General features: G+C 37.9%; 1 long non-coding RNA gene across 3 annotated transcripts in view; it reads right to left on the bottom strand.

The window, feature by feature from the left end:
* Window positions 1–14054, bottom strand: part of LOC125689736 (uncharacterized) — a 32086-nt gene extending 18032 nt beyond the window's left edge. For all 3 annotated transcript variants that reach the window (XR_007375406.1, XR_007375407.1, XR_007375408.1), the window contains exon 1: window positions 13973–14054. This is a non-coding gene — a long non-coding RNA (uncharacterized LOC125689736). The remainder of the gene's footprint in view (window positions 1–13972) is intronic.
* Between the last annotated feature and the right edge of the window lie 1453 nt (window positions 14055–15507).

The following is a 15507-nucleotide window of genomic DNA, read 5'->3' as shown; positions in this document are numbered from 1 at the left end:
CTTCATCCAGTTGGGTCTTGAAAATCTCCAAGGACACAGAGTATACTATCGCTGACCAACCCAGTCTGTTACAGAGCTGTCCTCATAGAGAATATTTTCCTTTTATTTACTTTTTCATTATTAACGTGCTTATTTATTTATTCCTAATCTGCTTTTCTTCTATCCTATGCCTCCAATCTCTCATTTTCTTGCCACATACTGCTGTGAAAAGCCTGTCTCTGCCTTCTATTGTTCTGCATGATTCTTGAGTTTCAGAACTTCTGGAAGTTCTGTCCTTTGTCCACTCATCTTTCTAAAGGCTGTTTGTCTTTTACTGTTTGCAAAAAGAGGACATTTTGTTCCTCTCCCTTGCTGCACATATGTAAGTAATTTTCTGTTGAGTCAACCTTCTCACCTGGGAGAAGTCAAATCTTGAGTGTATCCTCTCAAACATCAAGCCACAAATTTTAGTCCAGAGAACTGCACAACTCTGGAGAAATCCTGAAAACTACCAGGCCCCAGAAGGTGAAGCAAAACTTATTCCTATATCAAATAGCAGGGTGCTCCAGTATGCCTCACTTCACACTGCAGTTGCAGGAGACCAGCTGCTGGGTTGAACTACGAATATGTGAGTCACCTTCATGCTTAATGTGAAGAGGGTGTTACTGGAATTGTGTCATTTGCAAACTTCACATGATAACAGCACTACTGAATATTTTAGTTCAGGATTCAGACATCCAGCTGGAGCTAACACCGCTACTTCTCAGTTAGATGGGCTGAAAGCACAGTCGGACTTTAATGATAGCTCATTTGAGAGGTAATAAGCTGCTTGCCTCATTTCTATGTTTCTCACCCTCAGTTTTATGCTTCAGATCCATGTCTCAAAAATCACACCATTTAAAAAAAAAAAAAGGAAAAGCAAGCAATTAAAGTTCAATTCTGGAATAATCTGTATAAAAAATAGATCTAGGACTGTCTGTAAAATGAAACTCGGGGGACAGTATGTTCAGGTTATATACAGTTTTCAAAAGCTTTCTTTCAGCACGAGTGATTTGCACACCAGTGTAAAGTCATTGCTTTCTCAGCAATAACATCCCTGTAAACTGGTATTAATGTCAAATTTATACTTGTAAAAGCATGCAAACTTAATAAATGACAGGCATTGATTTAATTTCTTATCATGCATATATTTGCATAGGATTTACAGATTAATAAATGAGACATAGCTCATGTGTAAATCAATAGCTGCCCTCTTTGTGCAGTGTAAACTTCATTATTCATGGTCTTATACTATGTTGAATGAAACATTAAAGATACAAGTAAAACTGCTGTGGATTGCCTTAAAGGACACAGGGAAGGTCATTTTCCTAGAAAAATGAACAGGGAGGCAGAGCATTTCATGAGTTCTACTGTGCTCTTTTCTCCACTCCTTTACATTATTTTCCCTGTTCCCAGTTCTGTCAAACTGAGATGAAAGCATCTCAGGGGGTCATTGTGAGGTGTTACTAGTATGGCTTTGTAAATGTCTGAGAAAAGAATACTTATATACAGGCACAGGTTCCTTCTAATTTAGAGCGTCATTAAGCCATTTCCTTAATTAGTAGGCTCACGTGAAGTGATCACTTACATTTCATGGAAAGAAAGCTTCATGAAAAACAAGTCAGATATTTCCCATTTCCCATTGAATTCTATCATTATAGATTGGTATCGCATGATGCATTTGTGATTGCTGTTACAGACAGAAACAACAAAATTAGTCCCATTCTGTTCCCTTTACTCAAACAAGCTGTTTTTACAAAAGACGGGAATGGCAGCAGCCTGGTCCTTCTGGACTGGGCCAGGAGGTATCACCTCAGTCCCCATGGCCAACAGATTTGATTCCAGTGGATCAGTAGGTATTAATCTCTTAAGATCTCCTAGATACCAGATCCAGTAACCTTTCCCGTATGAAGAGATAAATATTCTCCCCTCACCAACACATCATTTTTCTGCATGACCCCACGTTATTGCTGGAAATATGTCATTCCAGTCTCTCCTTCCCACACTAGTATGATAGGAACATATGGTGCCTCTCATCCTTTCTTCCTTCATAGTTATTATTGTTGTGTTACCTTTGTAAGCAAAATGTACAGAGCTGATGTTAGGAATAACATCATGCCATGTCACATAATGTGTTGTTACCAAACTACACTTTCTTGAAGCTTCTGTGTCCAGAATCCAAAATTCCATGTATATTGAGTTTAAATTGTTCTAGTTTTCAAATCTTCAGTAGAAGCCAGCCCACTGGAATAGCTCCTTTAATACTCTCTTGGTTTACTTCCTACTACTTTCAAAGACTCTTCTAAGAGACTTTTGGGAACTCATTTTTTGTTTGAAGGTGGTAGATTGGAATCAGGAGAATGGTGGTGAAAAGTAGGCTGCAGAAAGAATGCAGTGGAAGCTATGAGCCCATATTGCTCAAGCCAAGAACAGAAAACTAATACTATGAATTTATAAAGGTAAAATAAAACCAGAAAACCCTCACCATGCCCTGCCTGATCCTATAAACCCTGGCACATTGTACCAATCTAATCTTTTATAGTTGATAGCACTACTGGTTCTTCATAACATGAAAGAAAATAAATCTTTGTGGAAAAAAGCTCACATGAAACTATGGTTTAACTTTTATTTTACTTCTCAAACACCTTTTGCTCACCCCAATTGATCTCAGCCTGATCAAATGGAAAACAAATCTCTACAGAAATAACAGAGCTTTCTGTATTTTTATCTTATTTCTGGGCTCTCAAGTCATTTGGATAGGAGGTGCAGTCAATCAGAACTGAAAAGTACTGTTTTCTGGTTTTCTTCCCTCCTTCTCTATATCTCCCCCCAAAAATAGTGGAAGTCATCATGAAGCACCAAAAGATAGGAAGCGTAAAACCTCTAAGCTCCCTAGCAAAATGGAAAAGTAAAAAGAAGGTTAAAGAACATTGGTGGTAATAGAAGCAGAGAGATTCAAATATGCAGCTTTTTGAAAGGGTTTAAATATAAACTTACACTCACATCTAAATTTAATATATTGTCTTCAGAGGAGATGGGTACAAATTGAAACAAAAGATTCCCCATAGAAATATCAGGAAGCACTTATCTACAGTGCAGGTGATGGAGCACTGGCACAGATTGTCCAGAGAGACTGTGGAATGTTCTCTGTGAAGATCTTCAAATGCCGCCTGGACATGGTCCTGAGCAACCTGCTCCTAGTGCTCCTTCTTGAGCAGGGGGTTAAACCAGATGATCTCTAGAGTTGGCTGCCAACCTTTACTATTCTATGATTCTGTGAAATTCTAAGGCCATGAGATGAAGAAGAAACACAGTAAGAGTGTTCAGAGGTTTATCATCATTTATCTAGAAGAGAAAAAATGAAAATAGCAAGATGGTAGCCATGCTTATGGCATCCATAAATATCTACAGCTACATAATTGTAGGAAGATGAGTAAGGGACAGGGAAGCAGTATGGAAAGACTTTGCCCATTTATTCTTATCACATTTCTCACACAGCATGAATGAAAATTATAAAAGCAAGCAGAAAAATCTTTCTTCTGGGAGAATTACTAGACTATACATTAAAAGAAACCTGACACAGGATCTGAAAAACACATCAGTAGAAAACAAGGAAATAAGAGAACGATAGTATAGCACCATGGGTGTCAAAGTAAGAGCAAAGTTAGGATCTAGGCACCTGAAAGAATGAAGAAATTAACTCACTAAAGCCTACACATGTGCACAACTATCCTTGCAGAATACCATCACCACTCAAATAAACCACAATTGCAACAGAAAGGTGAATAGTAAGGTACAGTCTGACTGATCTTGTTCCAGTTGAGGTGTCATAAGATTCTCAGAGAAAATAATACATTTATCTTTTTATTCCATGTTTCTAATGGTTATTTTTTCTATTGTTTTTCAGCAACAACAAAAGCAAAAACACTGGAAAACTGTACTGAACAGCAAACTAAAACATGCCTGCGGCAAGAGACAGCTTTTTAAACTTCCATCTCACTAGTGTCTGTCTAAATGAATAATGTCGCCATGTCACTGCTTTTCCTGCACTGTTACAGTATATTCTTCCCCCACGTTTGTTATGCTATTCTATTTCAACTTGATGAATTATCCATATTACTATTTTTTGAGAAACGTTCCCTCTAGGGATGGACACACTTGGTTTAGAAAGTTTCCAGCAGAATAAAAGGAAAAGGGAAAAAGAAGAAACTTCCACATCTCCACTGTTTTAAAACAACCCTTGGGAGTAGGACATAATTATCCTCATTCTGCCATTGACAGCCAATTCTTAGCAGAAGCAGCATATTTAGGGCAATGAAAATCAATAGTACTAAGAAGTGATGCTCGAACAAGCCTAGACAGAAATAAAAGAAATGTCTGTTGGCAGAGAACAAGAATGGGAAGCAGAAAACACAAGATAGGGTCCCTACTAAATAGTTTCATTGGCATTAAGGTTTATTTTTTCTACTCTTTCCTTTGTTGTTCACAAGTGATGTGCTTACTCATTCAACCAAAGATAACAGGCTCAGTAACAACCTCTTTGAAAGTAGTGAGAAATAACTCGCCCCACAGCAGCCATTAGCAGATAAGGCATGTTTGCTCTAGGTTATGTAGTAAAGAAGATTTCATGTCTGACAGAAACAAATTTGAGTTCAAAAATCTGTGACTCTGTGAATAAAGCTTTCAGTTCATCTTTCTCACAAATATGAGGGAGGGAAAAATACTTGCTAAGTTACTTTATGTTTCTAGGTAGGAGTTGCTAATAGATTTTGTTATGTTTCTCCATTACAGCAGACTCCACAGGCCAGGTATGCATAGATTAACTTGTTTGCTATTTTTACAGCAGCCCATGCTTTCACATGAATATGAAAATCCATTCCCACAGTGTCAGCCTTCCATTGAAGTTCAATGCTGAACATGTAATCTTCTGTTCTATTGGGTTACTGTAGATATGCTTTTATGCTCAGAAACCTGTTTTGTCACCACTGTAGTTTTGGACAAGGAGAACCTGAAGATATTTATTTTTAAAAAATAAATCATTCTGGGAAGAGTTCCACTATTTGAGCTGATTTTCAAATAAATCTGTAAGTAATTATATGTACATTCTGCTACTGTGAAAATTTTTCTAAGGCTAATCAGTTCTCAAGGATCCACAAGTCAACTTTAATACATAGGACGTTGGCAGCACAAAACATCCTTCTTACCATCACTAAATGCTTGTCCATAAGCATTAATACTTGACATTTTCAAGTGCCTATTTGTTTAGAATTAGAAATGACTTCCTATACATATGCATGTCCCATTAGCATGTAAAGTATTCCACAGTCTTCAAAATTTCACATAAAACAAAAAAAATTTCAAAGAATTAATGCTAACTTTTTTCATTTTAAAAAACTCATTGCTGTATATGCTCAAAGGGTATGATCCCCCTAAAAAGCATGTAGATAAGACGACTACAAGATTTAAACTGGTATGTGAGAGCACGTAGTGTCCTGCATACTGCTACAACAGCTCTTTTTGAAGACCAACATGATAAGTTCCAGAGTTGCAGCTTAACTATAATTATGTCTCATTTACTACTTTCTTCCTGACCTTTTCTTGTGCTTTTAATTTCCCCATGTTCTTCTGGGGAAATTGTATGGTTATCTAATCATCTCAAAATGGATCAGTTAAGTTTTCCATAGATCTGGGTATGACTATGGTAATAACAACACAAACATGATTTCTCAAATGACTGTCATCTAAAAAGCAGAGCTCATGGAGGTTTACCACTTCCTCACTGAGAAAAGATGTTTGCAAGTGCTTAGCTACACATATTGCTTCTTACAAAACTGCAGAGGCAGGTCACTTCTAGGATATTATGATGGACCCCAGGAAAGTCTAAAGTGGGGAAAAATAGTCTTCATATCATCTGGCTGCTTCTCAAAGAGGCATGTCTTGAATGTTCATTGTCAGTAACACTATATTTTATAATGGAACAGCAGAAAGAATCTCACCAGCATTTTGATCCCTGTCTTGCAAGGCCAAAATATCTCTCATGATCAGAAAGAACCAGAGATAGAAGTTGGTTGAGTAAGAGTTTGGCCCTTGCTATTTATCAACATTAATAACCTTGAAAATACATTTGAATTTAAGAATAAGACTTCACTGTTTAACTCAGGAATTTCTTTGATGCAATCCCTTTCATTTCACATATTCAGAATACATATATCCAGTTTCACACAACACTTGAAGAATAAACTGTGAACAGTTTGTATTCTGGAGAAATCCTGATGTTTGTGTCAATAGTGCGTTTGTCACCTACAAACCTCTTCCTCACTTTTTTAAAAATCACTTCATTATACACAATCTTGACTCCCCTGGTCTAAGTACCCTTATTTTTCAAAGAAAGGAAAAAGAAAGTTCTGAGGGATTTATGTTGTGTTTTTCTTGCTGTTGCTTTCCTTACCTAGATGTCTGATTAAAGATTGGATGTTGAAATACCTTTTAACTCCAGCTGGGATTGGTCTGTTCTTAGTTGGAAGGTTACTTGCTTGAGTACTGATAATCCTTGGTGGTGTTTTTTTTTTGTTTGTTTGTTTTTGTTTCTCCACCCCCATAACTTTGTACACAGTAGGATAGAGGAAAATAAAAATGTTTGAAGGAATGATTTCTTAACAGGAGCGTCTTTCAGCGCTGCACTTAGAGTGCTTCTTATTATATCCAAAGTTCTATGTGCACATGCAGAAAATGTCTTTTGATGTGTCAAAAATTTAAACAAATACAAAAAAAAAATCAGACAGCATAATGAACTGCAGATTTCAAAATAATGTCCATTTTTAGATTTACATTTATCTTTCATGTAATGACTATCCCACTGAAACATTAGTCATAGTTGAGTAAGACAAATAGCAAAAATTGCTGGGAAAAAATTTATGCTTACAGGTACCTAGTCCGAGTACCTTGCAAGAAATTTCATCCACAGTAATCAAAAAAGGGGAAAAAAAAAAAAAACAATAGTTTAATACACAGGGTACTCCTCTGCAGTTTGATTTCTCAGCAGTTCCTTGGTCAAAAGAAATGAGAGGCACTAAAACTTACAAATTTCTTGAGGGCCTTTAACATGCAATTCCCAAGAAAACATTCAGGTTTTTGACATAACCATTAAGAATCTAAAGTATGACTGTCTCCCATAACCAAATCTGTCCCCTTTCAACGCTATATTCAGTAGCTACATATGTTCTCTTTTGATCCATGATAAGGTAATAAACTCCCAGATCTCACCGTGGCCCGTGCTGGCTAAAATGATTGCAGTTTTGTAGTAACGTAATTTTTCTAGAGAAAAAACGCTGCAGATTTAAAACACAGAGAGCATATAAACCAAAGTTAATTGAGCACATAATGGTTCTTGAGCCATGAGGTTAAGTATCGAAAAACAAGGAGATAAACAAATCCCATACACCACACTACAGAGAATGCCATGTTGTAATTGATGTAATGCACTTCTCAGCTCTCCTTCAGAGTGGAAGAAATGTTGGGGAGTGAAGCGAAGCAAATAATACCATACGTTATCTGAAACAATAGTAATCGTATTAATTTGATAAAGTGCTGTACCAGAGCAGCCCCTCTAATCTTGTAGGAATTCATCACAGAACCATTTCACAGTTAGAACCCACAGGATTTAGCTCCTAACAAGAAGAGACATTAAGTCTTACAAAAAACTGACCAAGCTCTCTATAGAAATAACGGTCTGCAATTATGATACTGCACTGCCAACTTTGATTTTTAAGAGTTTCGTGATAACAGAGGTTTTCTCTGCACAAAATACTTCCAGAAGCATGTATTCTGAATGCAGAGTCACTGCCAGAAGATCAAGGTCTCACAGTTCTGGAGGTTTCTTGTCTGCCAACTTTCGCTTCTTTGCAAGGTTGGGTCTTTGTACACTATATAAAGAAGTTCAATCTGTTTTATCAGTTTTACTTCTTTTTTCCAAGGCATTTTCAGTTTTATTTTCTTCTGCTATAGCTATATTTTTGCTTTTAAAACTGAAAGCCATTATTTAAACACAAAACTTTTTACTGCTTCCTTATAATACGTATTTGCACTTCACATCCCTTCAGTTTAGGAGGTACTGTAAGTAGAGATATTTAGACGCTTAGAAAATGCAAAATCTATTTTCAGACATTAAGGCAACTGATTTGCAGATACCTCATTTCAGTCACTTTTCATCTAGAATTGAATTTTCTTGTTCAGCTTTAAACACAAAACAGCTTCTCATGCTTTCAAAGGACACTCTTGCCAATTAAAACCATATAATAATTGTCATAACCTCAACTGCAACGACAATAAACTTCCCTCCAGTGAATAAAAGCCATGAATTTTACAACAATGTGAGACAAAGCAATATGTTGAATCATGTCAGTATGAAAATAATAATTTTGTGCCATAAACAAGTGATGTTTACAAAATGCTAACTAATTTTGAAGATTTATGCCAAACTGGAAATGGTTTCTACACCTTTAAACTTAAATGTCTTATGCTAAAGAGAGAGTGATTTATACTTCTGTACAAAAAGGTTGCTTGTAGCTGTCATCTTCCCTTATCTGCAGATTATTTTTATGCAGTTTGACATAGGTGACAGAAGTACTGTATTGTAGAAACATGGATATATGCAGTTTACTATATAAATGTGAGAAAAGTCCAAACAGCTCTTAGCAAGCAGCAGGGAGAAGGTATTCCACACAAAAATCATGAAAGGAGATGAAAAGCCATGAAAACCCCAAGTTTCCTGACTAAAATGTTATGCACATATGCACACTGCCTTTCCTGCTTAGAAATCCTGTCATTGCACTGAAGAGGTTTTCCAACTGAATTGAATTCTGTCTTCTTTTGGGGGGAAATTTCTTCCAAAGTAGATATCCCTGAATCCAAGCCCAAAAGGAAAACAACCTTTTAAGAATCAAGTAAGTTTATCACCCACTGTGCTGCAGAATAGCTATTAAATACAGACAAACAAAGAACAGTAGTGGTGCTTTACTTTCCTTTGCTTGTAGCTCCCAGTTTGGGATACCACCCTAAAGTAGGAAAAGAAAACACTCCTCTGACAGCTTGAAGAGGTACTCATCATAACTCCCTTGCAGAGACAATACACATTTTTCAGTAGAAGATTTGGGTTAGAAGGGACATTTAAGATCATCTAGTCCCTTCCCCCCACAAAGAGGCAGGGACACTTCCCTCTAGACCAGCTTGCACAGAGCCCCATCCAGCCCAGATTTGAATGCCTCTAGGGAAGGGGTATCCACAACCTCTCTGGGCAACCTGTTCCAGTGTCTCACCACCCTCACAGTAAAGAGTCTAAATCTACCTGCCTCCAGTTTAAATGTTTCCCCTTGTCCACATGCTACAAGTCCTTATAAAAAGTCCCTCCCCAGCTTTCCTGCAGGCCTCCTTCAAGTACTGAAAGACCACTATAATGTGTCCCTGTCCCGTCCCCCCCCCCCCCAATCTTCCCTTCTCCAGGCTGAAGACCCCCAACTCTCAGTCTGTCCCTACTGGGGGGGGAATGCACCAGCCCTCTAACTTCATGGCCCTCCCCTGGACCCATTTCAACAGCTCAATACTTTTCTTGCATCAGGGCCTCAGAACTGGATGCAGTACTTCAGGTGGGGTCTCACAAGAGCAGAGTGACCTTCCGGTCATGCATGTCTTGATGCAGCTGAGGATATGGTTGGCATACTGTGCTGTAAGCACATGCTACCAGCTCATGTTGAATCCTTCATCAACCAACACTCCCAAATCTTCATCAAGGCTGCTCTCAAACCATCTTCCACCCAACCTGTTTGGGCTTGGAATTGCCCCAACCCAATTGTTTTTGACATTGGGATTGACATTGAGCTGTTGACCACAATTCTCTGAGGGCAACCATTTAGCCAATTCCTTATCCAGAGAATGGATGAAACACTCCTCTAAAATAAATTCATGCTCCATTCACAGCACAATGCAGAGAGCTGCCTAGCAAATAGGGAGAGTAGGAGAGAGAATTCTGATCTTTGAGGACACTCAGGGATGTTGATCTTGCTTTCAAGTTCCTCCTCCCTGAAACGTTCATCCTGTTATGAAATACAGGAATAATAGTTCAAAAAGACTGAAGTCGCGTTTTCACAAAGATAAACTGGCCATCTAAAATATCTCAACGAATCATTCTTACACTCAGATGTGGTAGGATCTTTTTGAACATTATCATAACATTCTTTAAAGGCACAGATTACAACCACAGATAGAAGGAATTACCAAAACTTATAAGAACAGAAGTCTGGAAAGCACTTATGCCATTGGAATATTTTGAAACATTCTTACATCACCCCCAGCAGATATTTGTTTCAACTGTTCTTAAAGATATCTAATTCCACCAGCTCCTTAATGCAGCTTCTTCTAGATTTTCACAATGAGAAAGGATTTCTTAATATCCTGCTTAAGTCATCTTTCCTTCAAATCCAATTGCTTTCCTCTTTTCTTGTTCTCAAGGACCCCGGGGAAGAGTTGATCAGAGGCATCATTATAAAAATCCTTTAACATACCACAAAATGTCTCTAGCTCCTCCTTTCTCTTCTCTACTTTCAATAAAAAAAACACTGCAGTTCCTTCAACCTTTTCCTGTTGTTTAGGTTTCATAAATCTCTCATAATTACTAACGCGCTTTCATGGATGCTCTCCAATTTGTTTACATCCTTCCTGAGGTTCAGCACACAACACTGGACACAGTTCTCTAGATAACCTCACTACCAACAAGTGGAACAAAATAAATACCCTCCCTGTCTGAACTAACCTCTTCCTTATATTAATGCCTGAACAATTGTAAGCTTCTGGCAGCAGCTTCATTTCTTAGCTTTATTTGTATGCACCTCACATTATAATCCCCTGCCATTATCAGAAGTACTGTTGTCTACTTGTTTTCACCTCTCAGTATTGTGTTTAATGCCTTCCTCTGAAGAACAATGGATTGTGTTTGCCATTATTTCACACTGCTGATCCCACAGCATTTGTTCAAACCTCAAATGAAGGATTTTGTTGATGCTGTTTTGACATCTTTCATTGTAAGAGGTTGGATGAAGACTTTATAGATTTTTCTGATCTCACATATTCTTGGCATAGTCAAAATCAACACCATATTTTCTTACTCTCAGTATTTTTTGTTTAATTCTTGTTCTCTTTTACTGGGAAGAAATCAGAACTATTAATTTTTCTTTCCTCTGTAGAATAAAGGTCACCCTTGACAACTTAAAAGAATCACAAAATGTACCTGAACACAGTCAGAAAACACCAAAAATGGGACTCTAACCTATTGAAATTTATATATATATAATATCATTTAACAGAATATATATATGTATATACACACACACCATTTAACAGAAATAAGAGACTTTTTGAGATAATTTGTATCACAGGACTACTTATTGTAATGTAAAATATATTACCTTGTTCATCAAGGAAGATATCCAAGAATATATTTTTCCTAGTCCACCAACAAAATCAACCTGTTTGGAAAGTGTTTTTCAAAGAAGAAAAGACCCCAGATGCCCTAATGATGGAGCTTACAGAGCCAAGCCAGACCAAGGAAACCAAACCAGAGAAAGCCAGACCAAGCTCATCAAACCAAGGAACTAACAGATAACTTCTTTTAAAAAGTTACTCGTTGATTATTCTTTTGACACTTGTTTTGAAATTAAACAGCACAGAAAAAACATTAGGACTTTCTAGACTATGGCTAGAAAGACCAAAGGAAAAGACATCTGGGAAAAAAAAAAAAGTGATCTAAGAGGAAAGGCAAACATATGAACAAAATCAGAAGTATTTCTGAAGACATCTTTCAAAATATAGAGTCAATTTTAAGATAAAGCCTTCTAGGGAGACTAAGCAAGGTGCAAAGCTGTTAAAGAGACTGGGTTACTGTATATTCAATGCATATTAAGATGCATAATCAATAGATATTAAGATGTTATAATCACAAAAAGAACAAGAGAGTTAGGCAAAGTAGACTAAGATAATAAGAGATAATAAATGGAAGGCTTACCCATACGCTAGGCTCACCTACAAAAAACACCAGAAGAGGGGACCTCCAGACAAGATCCATCCCCTCTGGTAGCCAGCTCTTAAATAGGTCTAGGAGGGGGGGAGCCTGGCTCCACCCCTTCCTGCAGCACAGGTGAACTGCCTTCACCTGTGCTCCCAATGCTGACTCATGGCTCGCCTCAGGTGATCAATCAGAGGTTCAGGCTGTGACTCAGCAGTTCCCATACAGTTATTTAAAGAAACTGCATTAAGGACAAATGTGCAAACAGTCATAATGCAGAAAAAAAGAAAGGAAGTACAGACAAGGGATTGGCACAGCCAAAACTCAGTTGCTTTATAGACTTCAAACACAAGGAGGTATACAGGAGCAGTGACAAGGTCGGCTCAAAAATGGAAAAAACAAAAGCTACTATATGACAGGACTCTACATTCCCAAATTTAGCCATACTTCTGAACATTTTACTTACCTCGATGTTTTCTACAGCAATCTTGGTCTCCCTTACTGTATTTCACATCATTATTTTCTATGTAGCTGAAAGCTTCTAGCATGTTTCTCTTCTGAACAAAACTCACAGTTTTCCAAGACGCCACTCAACTCTTTTACAAACCAGTCAACAGCAGTTTAAGCAAATACGATATCATAGAGTATAGAAGAACATCAAAAGTTGCATGGGTAAACATAACCCAGCATCTTGTCCCCTACTTTTATAACTTCTACAGTGTTCTCCTAATGAGTAGTCACATGCTCATGCTGTGCTCATTTCTGACACTTGAGATTACAGTATCCCCAGAAAGAGAGGCCTTTAAGGGAAAGCCCTACAATTTCAGAATGAATTGAGTCCTTTCCAAAGCTGCCTATTTACACAGATAAGTAATGAATTCTGGATTGCTTGAAAAAAACTCCTACACTTAGGTAAATTTTCACCAGCACTGTGATCTGCTCGCAAAATATCAAGATATCCCATGAAAGCAAAAGATTTAGAGACTTTTTGAATGATACTAAGAGAATTAAATGAATAGCGCATAAATTATAGTAAAAATGTGCAAAAAGCAGTTTATAGTTTGAATTTAGGTTTCTGATTTTGGTTTAAAGTTATCCAAAAAACTCTGTTTTCAACAACAGATACAATTCTCAGACTTCCTAGTATAGTTATCTTTGTATTATAGCTAGACTAGATAAGATTCAGTATTGTACTGGCAGTAGATCTTCGCGATATAAAATTTCCATACTGATTACATGCCACGATACCAAGCAGTCAGATTAATATAACAGTGCATCAACATGGAACAGGTTCCTGACTCCAGAGTCAGAAAAATAATTTACTTGTAGCTATGGATGGGCACATTTATTCCTACGAGAAAATTTAAATACAGCCAGACACATTCACATAACCTGCTTATCACATGTGGACATGTGGTTCACGGCCTGCCTGGCACATCTATCAGGTTATCCCTCCCCTCACAGTACTAGATGGGAAAAATGAAAACATAATGGATTTAGCAAAACTATCAAACATACACCTTGCAGAAGAGGAGGGGCCTGTACAAGATAAGTCAGTGTGATTGCTGAGGACAACCTATGCTCCACACATATGGTAGTACCTGAAGACTGGTGCCATGGTCAGAAGACCAAAGCCCGTCAGCAGCTAAGGAGACACAGCACATGGCAGGTGACATTAAAGGTCTAACCAAAGTTCAAGAGATCTGCATTTGACTGCAGTAGGAAGAGGGACTGCATAAAGTATATATCTTTCTAGGCATACTGAGAACCACAACCAGAATAAAGTGAGTTTTGAAGCAGGAAGAGGAAAAAGGCTCAGGAAGCTGGTTTGGAGAGGAGGCCAATAGCACGAAGAGACAGCTCATGGGGACCAAGAGCAATTCTCCACATAAATACACCTACCTGCCATCTGTATGCCATCCACAACTCACAACAACCCATCAGCAGGAGTCCTGGCTGGAGGGCAGTACTCCTGAGGCAGGCTGTACCCCATGATGGCCCACCTATTAAGCATCAGGCGACCTTTAAAGACCCTGTCAACCCAAGCCATTCTATTATATGATTCTAACCAGCTGCTGAAAGCATCCACACCAGATGGTTCTGATGGTTTTCATCCCAAGGCAACTCAAGCATCACACAGAGAGGAAATACCTGATATTTGATGACAGGCTAGACTCAAATAGATAAATGATCAACTACATCACTGTGGTGTAAGCAAACCTTAAGCACATCAAAAGGAAAAAATATCATAAGAATATGCATTTCAGAAGATACAGAGATTACAGTTCTTTCTGCCTTTAAAGAAAGATTAATTCCCTCATTCCTTTACCTTTTTAATGTTAAAACTGACATGCTAAAAGTGTTATTGAATTCTAGCAAAAAAAAAAAAAATCTGAAAAACTACAAAAATGAATAGAATTTTGATAATAGCTACATCTGATTTCTAACATCACAAAAGAGTGAGAAAGTAGCTACAGTGGTAGAAAAAATATTTTATGTGAAAAGAATATATATTTTTTTAGATGTAAGACTTGCAACATCAAATAGAAGGAAATAACTTGTGTACGGCAAGGAAGACAGAAAAATATCTTCACAGTTATTCCCAGGTAAATTCCAGCTGGAGCAGACAGACTCTGAATCGTGAGCAGGGTACAAACAAGAAGTCTGGGACCAGAGAGAGCAAAGCACTTAAAATAAACTCAGTGTTACAGTCAGAACTCGAGTTCTATACCCAGATTTGGCACTTTTTCTTGTAGTTCCACGATCTGACTGTTCCTCTTTAAAATAGATTCCTCAAAGGAGAGCTGTGCCATCCTGTACACTGTTTATACTAGTAAACTGAACAATCCCAGCAAATACAACCAAGCACTCAATTATCTCAATAGGGAATTGTTAGCACTGGCATAGATTTGGCCTCTGCTCCCAGATGATTTCTGGGCTTAATCAGGAATTAGCAGAAGCCAAAAACCCTTCTCACTAGGCATGCTGAGAGTTGGAGGGAAAATTTTAGTAGTGCTTTATGAGCAGGTCATTTCAAGTCACATGGTGTCAGTACCATACAACGCTCATGAACACATCTAATTTACCAGTATAGACTCAGCCTGAATATCTGTTAAAAAGTGTTGATGCAGAACTCAAGGAAGCTGTGCACACAAGAGCACATCAGTAAGTCCATAATCAGGCAGCCCCTGGTGACTCCAGCATAGGTAACACTGGTGGTCCCCAGGTGCGCACAGAGGGATGTGCCAAAGCAAACTGTGACAGCATCAAGACAATCCATTGTCCATTTCAAGACAATCATCCAGATTCATTTCAGCTGCCTTCATCAATGAGTTAAATTAATCCAGCTAGTTTTAAACTCCTCTGGGTCAGCAATATCTGAGCCACCATGGGCGTTACATTCATTGGAAGAGAAAATAAATCTGAGGACAGGCAGC

The sequence above is a fragment of the Lagopus muta genome, chromosome 2, assembly GCF_023343835.1.
Source record: "Lagopus muta isolate bLagMut1 chromosome 2, bLagMut1 primary, whole genome shotgun sequence".
Classification (NCBI taxonomy): Eukaryota; Metazoa; Chordata; class Aves; order Galliformes; family Phasianidae; genus Lagopus; species Lagopus muta.
Note: the sequence above shows the minus strand (reverse complement) of the source record. Positions and strands in the feature narration are given on the sequence as shown.